General features: G+C 41.5%; 1 pseudogene; it reads left to right on the plus strand.

Moving 5' to 3' along the window:
• Window positions 1-1784: 1784 nt before the first annotated feature.
• LOC149007580 (tryptophan N-monooxygenase CYP79A68 pseudogene) lies at window positions 1785-9246 on the plus strand (annotated as a pseudogene).
• Window positions 9247-18305: the final 9059 nt, after the last annotated feature.

An 18305-nucleotide genomic window follows, 5' to 3' on the forward strand; every position in this document is an offset into this window, starting at 1 on the left:
CCTTTTCTTTCTCTAACGAAACTTAAAACTTAGATTTAAAATTGGATTTTTTATCGGTGGCTTCCTTAACTGGCGCCAAAATTGAAGGCACCTCCTTTAAGTGCAAATGTTATTGGTGTTTCACATTTTTAGTATTGGTTACGAGTAAAATTGTGTAAAGTAATTCAAAATGACAAAAATACCCTTATGTAGTATGACTAAACTACCCTCCCATACCTAACCCTTAGGTGGGTGATCTTCTTGCTATACCTTATCTTACCGGAAACTACCCACCAACGCGCCAGAAACCATCGCGCTAGAAACCACCACACCCCCTCCCTTTTTAGCCACCACTGCCCCCACCAGCGGTTGCCGACTCACTCATCTTGCAAACCCTAAACTCACTTTTTATGAAGTTCTAAAAATAAACTATCTAGATACCTTAGTTATTAGAAGAAAAAAAAATTCATCTCAATCAACTTTACCCCTACTCAACCGAAGAAAGAAAGAAAATGACGATGCCAACTTAAAAATCATATGCTAGGAAATTCCTAGTATCATATCATATGAACTCTTGTGTAAGAGTGTTAAACTAAACAAACACCAAGCACCAATGTGAGGGGGAAAAAACACCTTCACCACTATAATAGACCTAATGATTTAAAAATAAAATAATTTAAACATTTTAAAAATTACTCGATTGGAAGAATTTTTTTTTAAAATTTCATATAAAAAAAAAAAGATAAATTATAAAATTTCACCAAAACAATTCTGCTGAGATTAAATCTTTACCAGTGACATTAATTTAGCCAAAAATTTGATCATATTCCATGAATGTTAAGAGATGGATTCCAATCATCAAATGTCATGGAGAAAATTTTGATCCGGGATTGATAATCCTTATAAAGTGGAGTTCATATCCTTTTCACTCAGTCTGCTCCTTAATCCATTCATCCACACTTACATGAACATGAAATACACACTATCTTGTCTTGACATGGACAGCTCTTGTGAATGTAAGTCACACACTCATGTGAGCGTTCGTGAATAAGTAGATGGGCAGGTTGGGTTGAGAGGATATAGACCTCATAAAATAACTACTGTAGTCTTGTCACACCATGATACCACTTCTTTGAAGATAATATCTGTGTACCATCCGCTATAGCTAATTACCACTGTCCTAGAAAAACGACCGACCTAGCCTGTTCGGTACCACAGGCACAACCTTGCATACGAAAGCACGTTTGAAATTGTTTGGTAAAGAGTTCTGTCTTCCTCACTGTAAGCCGGCCACAGCCGCACCACCACAAGCTTCTTTGTTTTAATTCAACTAATGTGGAAATCATTGAGACAGTGTCACTTCAGAAATATATACGACGAAACCATGCTGCTAAGGCATCCTAACTTCTAAGCAAGATTTTCCAGTCACTTCAACTCCAGTCCCTAAGCTCCACTTGAATCAAGAAAGAAAGAAGTGGAAGGAGTGAGGAAGAGAGAGACGAATCCAAACACACCAAAAAGGTGGAAATATATATAGTAAAACACAAGAGACTGTGAAATGAAAGAGACCTGAAAGGCAGAAAGGCTATGATCTACTGTAGTGTTGGGATGCGCATGCATAAAACATGTCATGAACCAGTTAGTGGATTATGTTAATCACAAAACTTAGAAGATATGCCAATTAACTGACTATATGTAAGGTTCCCCTCCCTCCTCCTTTCATCCCTGATCACCCCCCAAACACCAGCTTCAAGGTTTAGCATCTTCTTGATAGTCATGGAAGACATCACCTCTAGCATCTCCCCATGGAGTGTTATTCTAGACTGGGTGACTACCATCCTAAGTGGAACCTAAGGAGCTTCACTCACCCAACTACTGCACTCGTCATCTTTTTTTCCTTTTTTCTCATTGTCCAACTTTGGGCTGAGGTTCATAAGAAGTCTAGACGAGCTCCACTCCCGCCAGGTCCGGTTCCATGGCCTATAGTTGGTAGCATTCCAGAACTGTTCCGTAAGAAGCCGGTATTCCGATGGATTCTTGGTTTCATGAAGGAGAAGAATATTGAAATCGCATGTTTTCGATTTGGTGAGGTACATGTAATTCCGGTTACTTGCCCTGAAATTGCTAGAGAGTTCTTGAAAAAACATGACTCTACGTTTGCTTCAAGACCCATTACAATGGCAACTGGGTATGCAAGCCGTGGGTTTTTGTCCACTGCTGTTACACCATGGGGTGATCAATGGAAGAAGATGAGAAAGGTGGTGGCTTCTCAAGTTATAAATCCCATGAGAGTTAGATGGCTTCTAGAGACAAGAACCGAAGAAGCTGATAATCTTGTCCGCTACCTATACAACTGTTGGTAATACATCAAAAGTAATTCAATTCAATTAATTGATGGGGAAAAAATTTCTTACCTGAATTCGCTTTCCCTTACTTGAAGTATTCACAGCGGAAGTTTAGATCCACGTTCTCGTTCCACCACCAAAGGTTTACCGGCGAGATTCCTCAATCACAGGGAAAGGGAATAATATCCACAACCCAAATGCCGTGGATTAATGGAATGAAGATCAAATACTAGCAAAGAAGAAAATCTAAGCCTGCGATTCTAAGAGAGAGGGAGAGAGAGATGGAGCCGCCGTTTCTCAGAGATTCGCTCGTGCGAATGAATTACTCCGTTACTTACTCACTAATGCGGTGGTTACTAAAATATATAACCTATTTTGTAACCGCCCTAATAGTGAGTTTCCAATATTGCCCTTGGGCATTTAATTTATTAATCAAATTAATAAACTCCAACAGCTCCCACTTGCACAAGGGCAAGTGTTAATCTTTCAATGTGTCCCAGACACACTTGTATATCCCAGATATACACATTCAATCTCTCTGCTATGTATCCCAGATACATAGACCTCTTGTGTCCCAGACACACATGCATATCCCAGATATACATATATATTGATCTCTTCACTATGTATCCCAGATACATAGACCAGCTGTGTCCCAGACACTAATATCCACAAGTCATACTGGCAAAATCGGTTGTGCGACCGGTGATATACCTGCACGCGTGAGCCCCAAACTAGAAACCTTCCCAGAAGGCCAGAATGGCACATCACTCATAGAAACAAATCAAATAAGCATTAGTATAACACGGTGTCCTAGGTTTATTCAAACTCACCGGACTAAAGGTATCTCGATCCCTCTCGAGAGATCACCTTCTTGTCCTTAAAATGTTCACTACCGTAACACATACAGTTGGCGCCCAACAAACACTTTTTAGGGTGCGATTGAATCAAACCTTTCCTTTCGCCCCAGACCATCACTACACTCAGGATTGACTCCTTTCCCGGTAGTGCCCCTTTAGGTCGAATCTATCATGACCATAGGTAACACCCCAAAGTAGCCACATCAACCCTTCGTTTCATGATGTCGTCGAAAGTCACTAAGAACACTAATGGACCATAAGGTCCAGGACTCACACAATGAGAGGAGCAGGGATCCATCCTCTCATTTCCAATGATCGCTAAGCACACATAGTATGATATATGTGCTATGGTGGAGCATTCTATATACAATAGAACGTATGTCCATCTCAACACCATACAGGTCTTAGTCCAGTCGCAACCCCTTGCGCCTAACCCGAGTTACTTTATTGTCGCCACCCTAGCGCCACATAAAGTACTCGCACCTTGCTCCTATAGGCAACATGAATAGTGGGAACATTCATGTCGATTCTCTTCACAATAGAGAAACTCATCTTGATTCCAAATCAAGGCGACATCATGATTATGAATTGACCTACACAAAGTCATTCACAATCCGTCTCATCTCTGCTCGCCTCCAAGGTGCCAGAGGCGAATGCTCGTGTGAGTGAGTCATTCTCTTGCCTATTGACATATGTTGTTTTATGCTAGAAGAAACACAATCACACAGAAAGTGAATAAGAATAAATGCTGGAATGAACTCATATTACTCATTAATAAGAAAGTCTCAGTACAAAAAATAAGTCACAATCTACGCAAGCCCAAGGATTTTACATGAGAAATAAAAACATCCTTGGCTATAGGTTTGGTAAGAGGGTCAGCTACCATCAAACTAGTAGATATGTGCTTAAGTACAACTTTCTTTCTTGATGTAATGTCTCTAACAAAGTGATATCTCAACTGTATATGTTTGGTCTTCCCATGATACTTGGGGTCCTTGACATAGCTAAGAGCTGCCGTACTATCACAGTAGACAAGGGCAGCCTCTTTGGATGTCATCACAATCCCAGTATGTCGAAGGAATCTCCTCAACCAAACAGCCTCTTGAACCGCAGCGGAGCATGCCACATACTCTGCTTCCATGGTCGAGAGGGATATACAAGCCTGCTTCTTGCTACACCACGAAATGGCCCCGCCATTCAGCAAGAAAGCATATCCAGAGGTTGATTTGCGCTCATCGATGTCTCCAGCCCAGTCGGCATCACTATAGCCAACTAACCGCAAATCCGATCCTTGGTAACACAACATGTAGTTACTCGTTCCTCTGAGATATCTCAATATCCTCTTGACTGCTTTCAGTGCTCTATGCCCGGGTTTGATTGGTATCGACTAACCAAACCCACTGCATAACAAATATCCGGCCTAGTACACATCATAGCGTACATAAGGCTATCCACCGCACCGGAATATGGAACTCTTTCCATCTTGGTTTTCTCCTCTGGAGTCTTAGGACCCATATCAAGGCTCAAATGCAAACCCTTCTCCTTTGGAGTATCAATTGGTTTGCGGTTGTGCATCTGGTATCTCGTCAAGACATTGTCAATATAGGTCTCTTGAGATAAACCCAGTAATCTCTTTTGCCTATTTCTGACAATCTTGACACCAAGCACATAGCTTGCTTCACCCATGTCCTTCATATCAAATACGGAGGACAACCATTTCTTAATGGTTTCCAATAGCTCCTTGCTATTGCTAGCCATAAGTATGTCATCTACGTACGATGTCGGAATGACATAATTATTTATCGGATCTCTTGGTGTAAACACGGTGGTCTTCCTCAAGCATGGAAAAACCATTTTCCATCATAGCTTGGTGGAAGCGCACATTCCACTGTCTAGATGCTTGCTTTAAGCCATATATGGACTTCTTAAGCTTGCATACTTTGCGCTCAAGTCCATGTGCTTCAAAGCCTTGAGGTTGATCCATATAGATCTCTTCCTCAAGTTCTCCATTGAGAAAAGCAGTTTTTACATCCATCCGATAAAGCTCCAAGTCCAACCGAGCAACAATGGCTAGTATGAGGCGAATTGAGGCAAACCTAACCACGGGGGAAAAAGTTTCCTCATAATCAACGCCCTCTCGTTGGGTGTAGCCCTTAGCCACTAAACGAGCCTTGAATCTCTCAATAGATCCATCCGCCTTTCTTTTGATCTTGAGAACCCACTTGTTCCCAATCGCCTTTCGGCCTGGTGGCAAGTCAACCAAGTCCCAGACATGATTAACTTTCATCGACTCCAACTCTTCCTTTATTGCTTTTAACCATTCCTTTGAGCTTGACCCCGCAAGAGCTTCCCGCACGCTCTTTGGTTCATGCTCATCGACCGAAATCATCTCACGAGTCAATCTCTTCAGGAGTTACCATGTAGGCTTCATCCTCTATGTCGAAACGTCGACGAGGAACTAGCCCGCGCCTACTACGGCGCAAGTGCATGTCGGATTGCTCACCGTCTAAGGTAGCTATCACATCTGCACTCCCACTCCCACTAGGATCTTCCGGATGAACCCCGGGTTCATTATCCGAGAATCTGAATCCCTGGAGTGACAAGACCACTATCTTGTATCTCAAAGAATTCCGATGATTCTTTGTTAACTCCTGAAAGAGATGGAAAATCATTCTCCAAGAATGTTGCATCCCTAGACTCAAGTTCCGTTTTCCTCTCATTCTCATCTAGTCTAATGAAGACATGGCCCTTTGAGGGTTCAGAATATCTCACAAAGATACACTTTCTTCCTCCGGGTCCAAGCTTTCCATATTGGTGAGAAGTAGAGTGAACATATGCTGCACATCCCCATGCGCGCAAGTAACTCAAATCTGGCTTCCTTCCGGTCCACAACTCATATGGTGTGGAAGGAACCGATTTGGTTGGAACTCTGTTGAGGATATAGGCCATGATCGGCAAAGCATCTCCCCAATAAGAGATGGGTAGATTTGCCTGCGCCATCATGGATCTCACCATGTCTAGCAAGGTTCTATTCCTCCTCTCAGCAACCCCATTTTCTTTGTGGAGTCCCCTGGAATAGTAAGTTGTCTAGATATCCCCTTTTCATCACATAACCCTTTGAACATATCGGAGAGATACTCTCTACCTCTATCCGTTCTAAGAGTTTTAATCCTTTTATCTAATCGATTCTCAACCAAGCTCATGAATTTCTTAAAACATTCCAGAGCTTCGACTTATGAGAAATTAGATAAATGTGACCATACCTTGTATAGTCATCTATGAATGTGATGAAATATGACTGTCCTTTTCTAGTATGCACATTCATGGGTCCACACACATCCGAATGGATAAGTTCTAAAGGAAGAGAGGCTCTCAAAGCCTTTTTAAATGGTTTTCTAGTTGCTTTTCTGCTAGACATGACTCACAAAGTTGGCAAATCGAGATAGTGAACCTTGGCCTAAGAGACCTTCTCTTGCCAACCTGTTCATCCTATCTAAGCCAATATGTCCTAGTCTAGCATGCCACAAATTAGAATCAATACACACGGTATTTTGGCAAACAAAAGCATTACTAGAATTAAATGAATAATCAATTGTATCCAATACAATGAAACCATTATCAAGAAAACCATAACCATAAACTGTATCACCCGGATACAAAACCAAAGAATTGTTTTCAAATACAATTCTAAAACCATGTCTTAAAAGATAAATAACGAAACAAGATTTCGCCGAATGTCTGGAGCATACAGCACATCATGGAGTAACAGCGTCTGGCCACCTCGCAAAACTAATTTGCATGTGCCTATGCCATGAACCTCCACGCTTGAACTGTTCCCCATCGTTATCCTTTTGCTTCCTCTTGGAATACGACGGTATTCCACGAAGCTCGAGCGTTCCCTTGTTATGTGTTCTGTCGCACCTGAATCAACAATCCACAAAGGATTTAGTTCAGCAAGCATAGTAGAACTTGTTACATAACAAGATGAGGTATAACACACAGTACATACCTCTTGCTCAGTGCAATCACGAGCAAAATGACCAGGCTTTCGGCACTTGAAGCAAATCAAAGCTGATTTCTTCTTGCCAGCACTAGTCCCCCTTGAATGCTTTTTTTTTCTTTGAACGAAATTTTTTTCAAAAAAAAACGGAAAATCACGTTTTTTTTTTTTTCTTACAAAAATTCATCCAAAAACACATGAAAAAAATCCAACAATAATTATTAACAAAAATTATCATCATGGATTATCAATTCATGCAAATCTTCATTAGGAGAATTCACAGGGATCCTCCCACTCGGATCTGAATCAAAATTAAAGGTTTCCAAAAACCCTATCAATTCTCCCATGGGTTTCGTATTAAACCCTTGATCCTCCCATTGGATCCATACAATAAAATTAAACAATGGGGAGGAACAAAAACGTGGGAACCAATGGCTCTGATACCAATGTTGGTAATACATCAAAAGTAATTCAATTCAATTAATTGATGGGGAAAAAATTCCTTACCTGAATTCGCTTTCCCTTACTTGAAGTATTCACAGCGGAAGTTTAGATCCACGTTCTTGTTCCACCACCAAAGGTTTACCGGCGAGATTCCTCAATCACAGGGAAAGGGAATAATATCCACAACCCAAATGCCGTGGATTAATGGAATGAAGATCAAATACTAGCAAAGAAGAAAATCTAAGCTTGCGATTCTAAGAGAGAGGGAGAGAGAGATGGAGCCGCCGTTTCTCAGAGATTCGCTCGTGCGAATGAATTACTCCGTTACTTACTCACTAATGCGGTGGTTACTAAAATATATAACCTATTTTGTAACCGCCCTAATAGTGAGTTTCCAATATTGCCCTTGGGCATTTAATTTATTAATCAAATTAATAAATTCCAACAAAATGCATTAGTGGTTCTGTTGTGGACGTAAGAGTTGCTGCCAGGCATTACTGTGGAAACGTCATTAAGAAGATGATGTTCAACAAGAGATACTTCGGGAAAGGAAGGAAGGATGGAGGACCTGGTGATGATGAAAAAGAACATGTTGATGCACTCTTCACGGTGCTTTCTCAATTTTACGTATTTTGTGTATCCGACTACATGCCTTGTTTGTGGGGGCTCGATCTGAATGGACATAAAAAAATCGTACAGGATGGTATCAGGATTGTTGACAAGTACCATAACCCCATAATCGATGAAAGGATCCAAGAATGGAGAGATGGGAAAAAGAAGGAAGCTCAAGATCTTCTTGATATCTTCATTTCCATAAAAGATTCAAATGGGAACCCTTGCTATCCTCAGAAGAGACTAAAGCTCAAATTGTCGTATGATTCTTTCTATGTACATCATCTATTCTTTATTTCTTTAATGATGCAGAAGTTGAAGTTGCTATGTGTGAAATCATTTTTTGCAGTAATTAATGTATGCGTCGGTGGACAATCCATCAAATGCAGTTGAATGGGCATTGGTAGAGATGATTAACAAGCCCGAGATGCTTCAGAAAGCTACTGAAGAAATTGACCGGGTTGTTGGAAAGGAAAGGTTAGTTGAAGAATCGGACATACGGCAACTCAATTACATCAAGGCATGTGCTAGGGAAGCCTTTCGACTACACCCGATTGGCCCTTTTAATGTTCCACATGTCTCCAATGCTGATACAGTGGTTGCTGGTTATTTTATTCCTAAGGGGAGTCATGTCCTAATAAGTAGAGTTGGGCTAGGTCGGAACCCTAGAGTTTGGGATGACCCACTTGAGTTCAAGCCCGAGCGACATTTAAAGGATCCCTTTGTGGCAATTGATCTGGTTGAACCAGAGTTACGGTTCATCTCATTTAGCACCGGGAGGCGTGGGTGCTTAGGGGTCGAGCTCGGCTCGGCTATGACTATTATGCTGCTGGCGAGACTTCTTCAAGGGTTCGACTGGGGACCAACCCCAGGAGAGTCAAAAATTGAGCTCAATGAGTCAAAAACTGATCTTTACTTGGCCAAACCATTGCTTGCAAAGGCTAAACCTCGATTGCCCTTTCATTCTTACCCAATAGACGAAAATAATTCTTCGAGCCAAAGTTGATCTGAAATGTCTAAGTACACACTAGCAGTAGGCAGGTGTGTCATCTGAAATCATTTGGTTTTTGGTAGAAACCAGTAAAACCATAATGCTAAAGAGTAATAATAAATAAACAATGTGTACTAGGTTTCTAGGTCTCTTCGTGTAGGATCAACAGCGAAATCCCTTCAATTATAGAGACCGGGCCTTATGATTGAAGACATTCGGCATGTAATTTCTTCTAAGGGGGATTTTGTAGTTAATTATGTAGCTTATTCTTAACTAGAATGGTCTTGTTAGTGGCAAACAAGTCACTATGCCCTTGTTCCTCTTGTTGGCTTTTGATTTTTGCAATCAGGATGTCGCAGCCTCGGTTTGCCTACTCTTGGAATGAATATCTTCTTACCAAACACAAAAAATAAAAATAAAATAAGGGAGAGAGCCCTTAAAAGGTAAAACCATGTATAGTCATGTCCAAGTTACTTGCCTATAACAAGGTTTCCCTATGGCATCATTAGACATCTCATGGACAAATATAAACAACAATATGCTCCCGGAATTGTAAGTTTGCGACCGTTGATGCAAGGAAATCCTCTATGCACCAGATTTGCGTCTCCATGGCATTCCAAGTGATAGGCTTCAAGAACTCCCACACTAGCCTCAATCTTTGTTTCTATAAACCAATAAACCATGCCTGCCCTAGGGTGTTGTTACAAAGAAAACTAGTGACGCCAAATCACTCTATAGTTGTATAGAATGTGTTGGTTAATCTTTCTATTCTATAAATTAATGGGAGATAGATCCTTACCCAGATTCGTTTTTCCCAAAATAGAAAGATTTGCAGCAGAAGTAAACTCAAATCCATGTCCTCATTCCTCCACAAAATTGTCACCGGCAAATCTTCCACAATCACACGGAAAGGGAAGTAAATCCACAACCCAAGTACCGTTGTGGATGAATGGTAGAAGATCAACATCCAAAAACAAGGAGAGGAAGAACTTTAGAAAGCCTTCCTAGGTTTTGCATTTCTTGGAGAGAGAGAGAGAGAGAGAGAGAGAGAGAGAGAGAGAGAGAGAGAGAGAGAGAGAGAGAGTGAGAGAGAGTGTGTGAGAGTGAGAGCCGTTTTTCCAGAAACTCACGAATGTAGTAATGCAGTTGTCTCTAAGTGATGCGGTGGTTACCAAAATATAACCCTATATTTTGTAATTGCCCAAAAGCGAGTTTCCACTTTTGCCCTTGGGCATATTAATAAATGCCAACATCTCCCACTTGCACAAGGACAAGTGTCAATCTCTCAGTCATAGTGTGTCCCAAACACACATGTATATCCCATATATACACATTCGATCTCTCTATCATAGTGTGTCCTAGACACACATGTATATCCCAGATATACACATTTTGATCTCTCTACTATGTATCTTAGATACATAGACCACTTGTGTCCCAGACACCAACATCCACAAGTCATACTGGCAAATGGGTCGTGCGACCGGTGATATACCTGCACTTGTGAGTCCCAAACTGGAAACCTTCCCAGAAGGCCAGAATCGTAGCATCACTCAAAGAAACACATCAAATAAGCATTAGTATACCACAATGTCCTAGGTTTATTCAAACTCACTAGACAAAAAGTATCTTGATCCCTCTGAGAGATCACCTTCTTGTCCTTAGAACGTCTACTGTAACTAATACAGCTGGCGCCAACAAACACTCTTAAGGTGCAGTTGAATCAAACTTTCCTTTCACCCCAGACCATCACTACACTTAGGATTGACTCCTTTCCTGGTAATGCCCCTTTAGGTCGAATCAATCAAGACGGTAACACCCCAAAGTAGCCACATCAACCCCTTGTTTCATGACGTCGTCAAAAGTTATCAAGGACAATAATGGACCATAAAGGCTAGGACTCACACAATGAAAGGAGCAGGCATCCATCCTCTCATTTCCAATGATCGCTCAGCACACATAGTATGATATACATGCTATGGTGGAGCATCTCATACACAATAGAATGTATGTCTCTCCCAACACCATACAGGTCTTAGTCTAGACGCACCTCTTGCGCCTAACTCGAGTTTCTTTATTGTCACTACCCCAATGCCACATAAAGTACTTGCACCTAGATTCTATAGGCAACATGAATAATTGGAACATTCATGTTGATTCTCTTCACGATAGAAAAACTCATTTTGATTCCAAATCAAGGCGACAACATGATTATGAATCGACCTACACAAGGTAATTCACAATCCGTCTCATCTCTGGTCACCTTTAAAGCGCTAGAGGTAAATGCTCATATGAGTGAGCCATTCTCATGCCTAATGACATATCACGTTTTATGCTAGAAGAACACAATCATATAGAAAGTGGAAAAAATAAATGTTGGAATAAACTCATATTACTCAATAATAAGAAAATTTCAATACAAAAATAAATTACAATCTACCCAAGCCCAAGGACTTTACATGAGAAATAAAAACATCATTTGCTATAGGTTTGGTAAGAGGGTCAACTACCATCTGACTGGTAGATATGTGCTTAAGTACAACTTTCTTCCTTGCTACAATGTCTTTAACAAAATGATATCTCACTTGTATATGTTTGGTCTTTCCATGATACTTGAGGTCCTTGACATAACTAAGAGTTGCCGTACTATCACAGAATATTGGAGTCAGATTTTCTTGGATAGATGAAAGTGAACAGAGTTTTCAAGAGCTAAAGCAGAGATTAATAACTGCACCCATCTTAAGTTTGCCATCTAGAACTGGAGGATTTGTTATATATAGTGATGCATCAAGAAGTGGATTGGGTTGTGTGCTTATGCAAATGGAAAGGTCATCGCATATGCATCAAGATAATTGAAACCCCATGAACAAAACTACCCAACTCATGATCTAGAGTTGGCAGCAATTATCTTTGCACTGAAGATATGGAGACACTACTTGTATGGAGAAAAATGTGAAATATACACTGACCCCAAGAGTCTCAAATACATCTTCACTCAAAAAGAATTGAACCTAAGACAGAGAAGATGGCTAGAATTATTAAAAGATTATGACTACAATATTAACTACAATCTTGATAAAGCAAATGTGGTGGATGATGCTTTAAGTAGGAAGTCACAAGGATACATTGCAACTCTAATAACGAGTCAACCTCATCTTATAGAAGATGCAAGGAACATGGAAATTGAAGTTATGCTTGGAGGTAAGGTTACAGCATTGGTTTCAAGCTTGATTGTAAAACCTTCCTTTCTTGAACAAATTAAAGAAAAACAAAAGGATGATACTTTTCTACAGAAGGTTAAGGGAAGAATGAAGGATGAAAAGTCAGTAGATTTTAATGTTGATTCAGCTAAAATCTTTGAATATAAATCAAGGTTGTATGTGCCTCAGGATGAAGAGTTGAAATGAGAACTATTGAGGGAAGTACATAACAACCCATATTCAGTGCACCTTGGTGGGACAAAGATATATCAGGACTTGAAAGAGAATTTATGGTGGAACAATATGAAGAGGGAGATAGCAGAGAATGTATAGAAATGCATGACTTGTCAATTGGTAAAGGTAGAACACCAACGACCCTCAAGTTTGTTACAACCCCTAGACATACCTGAGTGGAAGTGGGAGCATATTACCATGGATTTTGTTACCTCCTTACCAAGGACTCCACAAGGTTATAATGCAATTTGGGTAATTGTGGATAGATTGACAAAGTCATCTCATTTTCTACCCATTCAGATTGATTTTTCTCTAGACAAGCTGGCTAAATTATATGTAAAGGAGATTGTGAGGTTGCATCGAGTACCCAATTCTATTGTGTCAGATCGTGATCCCAGATTTACTTCTACGTTTTGGAAAAGTTTACAAAAAGTGTTGGGCACTCAAATAAACTTCAACATAGCTTTCCATCCTCAGACTGATGGGCAATCTGAAAGGACTATTCAGATATTGGAAGATATGCTTAAGGCCTGTGTAATTGACTTTAAGGGTAGCTGGAGTGATCACTTATATTTAGTGGAGTTTTCCTATAACAACAGCTACCAGTACGCTATCAGGATGGCACCCTATAAGCATTGTATGAAAAGAAATGTAGATCTCCAATGTGTTGGAATGAAATTGGTGAGCAACATGTATTGGGGCCATACCTAGTGTTGTGTCTAGAACTTCTTCGGGGGCCGGATATTGAGATGACCACCTTAAGAGCTCTCCGGCCAAATGGAATAACTGGGATGCCTGCACACACAAAGAAAGCAAGAACAGTCCGGCCAAGTTTTGGCCGGGGAACCGCCTCCGATGCCCAAGTCAGCCTAGGCAACAATAAGAGTTCTTGAGAGAGTTCTCAAGAACGTAATGAGTAATTACTCAGATGAAGTTCTCATGCCTTTCTCCATGTAGGAGGTGGGTTTACATAGAGGTTACATGGAGGCGGCGCTTCCTTGAGTTTCGGATCGACGGTTGAAGAGTGAGTGGAGTCTCTTTGGAATAACGGCTCCTTCTTCGTCGGACCAGATAGAGCCGTTATCTGATGACTCGTCTCCCCAATTCTCAGAACGGCTCTTACTGAGTAGTTATCTGTAACTAACTCTCTTGACCTGGCCGTCTTCTTCAACATCTCTCTTGGACTTAGTCCAAATGGGCTTCTTGAGCTTATTCCGTGCATGTTCCCTGAAGGGGTGAATATGCTTCCTCCCGAGGGGGTTTTCTGTGCTTCTTAAGGGAGAACACTATTCCTCCCGAGTCTTCAGAATAATCATGGCCCGAGGGGGTTTTTTGTGCCTCTCAAGGAAGAACACTATTCCTCCCGAGTCTTCAGAATAATCATGGCCCAAGGGGGTTTTCTGTGCCTCTCAAGGGAGAACACTATTCCTCCCGAGTCTTCAGAATAATCAAGTCCCGAGTGGATATGCGTTTTCTCCATAAGGGATTCTCAGAATCCTCCTAAGAGGACTTCCCTTAAGAAGACTTCTCTATCCCGAGTGGGGGTGTATGTTCGTCCCGAGGGGGGGGGTCCTCGGGATATATGTTCTCCACAACACCTAGTACAACAGACTTGTGAGAAAATAAAGGTAATACTAAAGAGGATGAAGGTTGCTCAAAGAAGTCAGAAAAGTTATGCAGATGTTAGAAGGAAGCCCTTAGAATTTGAGGTGGTGATAAAGTTTTCCTAAAGATAGCACCAACGAAGGGTGTGGTGGGATTCAGCAAAAAGGGGAAGCTAAGTCCAAGATCTGTAAGACCATTTGAGATTCTGGAAAGAATTGGAGAAGTAGCATATAGACTTTCCCTACCGCCAGATTTGTCCAACATATATAATGTGTTTCATGTATCTATGCTGAAGAAGTATATAGCAGACCATGCTCATGTGTTACTGATACAAGGAAAATTGCACCGAACCCATGGACCGGGTTCAAGATCTTCAGCTAGGTTAGACCATAACTAGAGGCCCACCAAACCCTAATTTAATGATCATAAAGACGCCGCATTTTGGTTATCAGTCCGGTAAGATCTCCTGAACCTTGCGGTAGACGAAGCTGACTTGTAGGAAGCAACTATCACCAAAGCTATAAGGGAATCGTGCCGCAATTGGTACTACTTGCACTCCCGAATATCTAGAAGGAAACCCTACAATCGGACGGCCATTGATAGAGATTGAAACTTCACTCAACGGTCGAGAATTGGAGGTAAAATCTATATAAACGAGTGATCCACTCACTCCAAAGGTATCTGAATCATTTTCCAATGTACGCATTCATTCTTATGCTCTGCAACTTGCCAGAGCCTTGGTGATCAGTTCAAGAACTGACTTAAGCTTCGGAGGTGGCCTCCCGACCCCCACGGTCGGGCCACATCTAACTCTATTTTGCAGGCCATCCATAAGGAATCTGGAGGCTTAACATTTTCTGAACGCATCATTTGGCTCTGTTTGTGGGAAACGCTTCAAGAAGTCATGGTAACAAGATCAGCAGCAGTGGCTCAGTGGATCGGAAACAATCCACCACTCTTTGGGGAGAATAATCCATCAAATGTTCCCCAAGGAAGCCAACTCCCAGAAGCACATGGAGATGGAGTTGATGGACCTGAACATCAAAACCACCCGAATCCTCTTCAGCAACAAATGGACCAAATGCAGGTCCAATTCCTAGAGATGCAGGATATGATCCACACTTTGGTTAGACAGGTAGTGGCTCCTCAGGCTCTTGATCAGGTAGAAGCCCAAAGACATGCAGAAGGAGCAAATGAGCAAATACCACACATTCGGGCTATTTTTGTTGAAAGGGAAGGACAACCAGCTGAAGGCCAGAATTTGGGCCCAAACGCTTAAAGAGATCTTCTACAACGAGCCCGGGATTTGAGGGTTGGCGAACTTCCAAGAAGGGACGATCGGTATGATAGGCCGCAGGACAGCCGAACCGAATCCAGAAGAGATTGCCAAGAGGAGTGCGTACTTGTTCTCCAACATCCAAACGTTCGGAAAGGGTGACCGTTCAGACGGAAGATGGGCGATCTTTGCACATTGGTTGAGAGCTTGCCAACATAAACCAAAGGTTGGGGCAACTCTCCCAAGGGTGAAAAACTGATGATATTTATTCAGTTATCCGGAAGACTCCTTTTGCTGATGCCATTGCCCTGTTCGTGTTTCCGCATAATTTTAGACTTCCTACTTTCACAGCGTTTGACGGTTCGGGAGACCCTACTCCCCATATTAGCTATTATCAGCAAACCATGGCGGTAGCTGGAAACTCTGATGAAATTCTTTGTAGGGTATTCGCCTCTTCCTTAGCTGGGGCAGCTCATAAATGGTTTTCGAACCTTCCTTCGAGAAGAATCAATGATTTCGACAACCTTACCCACAAGTTTATTGGACGTTTCCAGAGTGGTATCCAGATCAAGAAAACGGAGGAGCACTCTTTACAATCAAGCAGGGAGGAAATGAATCAATTCGGGAATACCTGAAGAGATTTAACAAAGTCATCATGGAAATAGAGAATTTGGATGAACAAGTGGTGAAAACCGCTCTCTTTATAGGGTTAACCACCGAAAGCTATTGGAATATCTACTTCAGGATATGCCATCCACCTATGCCGAATTAGTGCAAAGATGCCAAAAGTAGGCTGAAGTAATAGAGATACTCGATGCATCGCAAGGAGAATCTAAGACAGCAACCAAGGAGCAAAAGGTCCCCAAGAAAAGCCAAAAAAGCAACCTACTCAGGATGATGATCGGACCAGAAAGCCACATCTGGCGTGGAGAAGGCGATCACCCGATCAAGATGAGTATACACCACTAAATACTCCTTGATCGAAGATATTGATGCAGATCAGAAATCGAGACATTTTGAAATGGCCGCCTAAGATAGTTGGGAAGACAGGAGAAAACAATATGGAGAGATATTGTCAATTCCACAAAGACTTTGGGCACTACACTAATGACTGTAGGCACCTCAAGGCAGATATCGAAAGATTGATCAATCAAGGTCATCTTAAAAGTTTTTTGAAAGTTCGGGAGGACGAGAAGAGAACGACGAATGAAAAAAGGGATCGTTCGCCAAGCAGGGAGCGTCGAGTCGAGGTTCCAAAATCTAAAAAAGGCAAGGAATTGGCAAGACCTAGTAGATTCCCAATCCTCACTATCTTCGGGGGACCCGAACCTGAGTCCCTGAGAAAACTAAAGGCAAAATCAAGATTTGTGGGATTAGAAGAATCCTAGAAAATAAAGAAAGTGGAGGAAGCTCCCATCACGTTTGGTGAAGAAGATGAGCAAGGTGTGAGCATGCCTCATGATGGTGCAATAGTTATCAAAGTAGAAATCGGGCGAAGGGAGATGCATAGGGTCCTGGTAGACACGGGATCTTCGGTCGATCTTCTTTCTTATGAAGCTTTCCAGAAGCTAAATTTTGAGGAAGATCTGATGAAGCCATCTTCAACGCATCTCTATGGATTTGCAGGTTCATCTGCCGTAGTTGAGGGATCGGTCCAGTTAGATCTTTCGATAGGAAATTTCCCGAAAGAATCTATCGTTCGGGTTAATTTTCTGGTGGTTCGGGATCTTCCTGCCTACAATATGATCCTCAGTAGGTCTTCGTGGACAAAGCTAGGTGCTATAGTTTCACCAAAACATATGAAGATAAAGTTTCCTACTAACACTGGGATCGAGCAAGTAGTTTCAGATCAAAAACTCTCTCAACAGTGCTATGTGGCTTATCTAAAGGATAAGGAAGGACCAAAAAAAGCCATGGCCTTACCAATTGAGGTAAGAGATGATCGGGATGAAGATACCATGCAAAGGCCCGAACTAGTGGAGAAATTAGAACAAATCTGCTTACAGATGGGAGATAAGACAAAGTCCACCTACATTGGATCTGAGCAACCAGAGCCCTTCAAGGAAGAACTGAAAACTTTTCTTTAGAAAAGCATAGATGTCTTTGCCTGGTCAGCAAGCGATATGCCAGGAATTGATCGAGCCATGGCCGAACACAAGCTTTGGATCAATTCAGAGGTCAAGCCCGTAATTTAGAGGAGATGGAACTTCTCAATCAAAAAACATGAGTCTATCAGAGGGGAGGTTGAAAAACTGAAGAAGTCTGGTTTTATCGAAGCCATCGAGTGCCCAACGTGGTTGGCTAATGTTGTAATGGTAAAAAAGTCAAATGGGAAGTGGAGAATGTGTACTGACTACACAGACCTCAACAAAGCATGCCCAAAGGACTGCTACCCTTTGCCATGCATAGATCTTTTGATCGATGCAACGGTTGGATATGAAACATTGAGTTTCATGGATGCTTATTCGGGATACAACCAAATCTTGATGAACAAGAAAGATGAAAGATTCACAGCCTTCATGACCAATAGGGAAAGCTATTTTTACAAAGTTATGCCATTCGGTTTGAAGAATGCGGGAGCCACATATCAGAGAGCTGTAAACAAGATCTTTAATGATATGATTGGAAAAAATATGGAGGTATACATTGACGACATGCTAGTAAAGAGTCTTCAGAGAACGGGACACATAGCAGATCTCAGGGAAGTTTTCTCTATTTTGAGAAGATACTGGATGAAGCTGAATCCGAAAATTGTACAA

This window comes from Hakea prostrata, chromosome 8 (genome assembly GCF_041222555.1).
Source record: "Hakea prostrata isolate BN-2017 chromosome 8, UWA_Hpros_2, whole genome shotgun sequence".
Classification (NCBI taxonomy): domain Eukaryota; kingdom Viridiplantae; phylum Streptophyta; class Magnoliopsida; order Proteales; family Proteaceae; genus Hakea; species Hakea prostrata.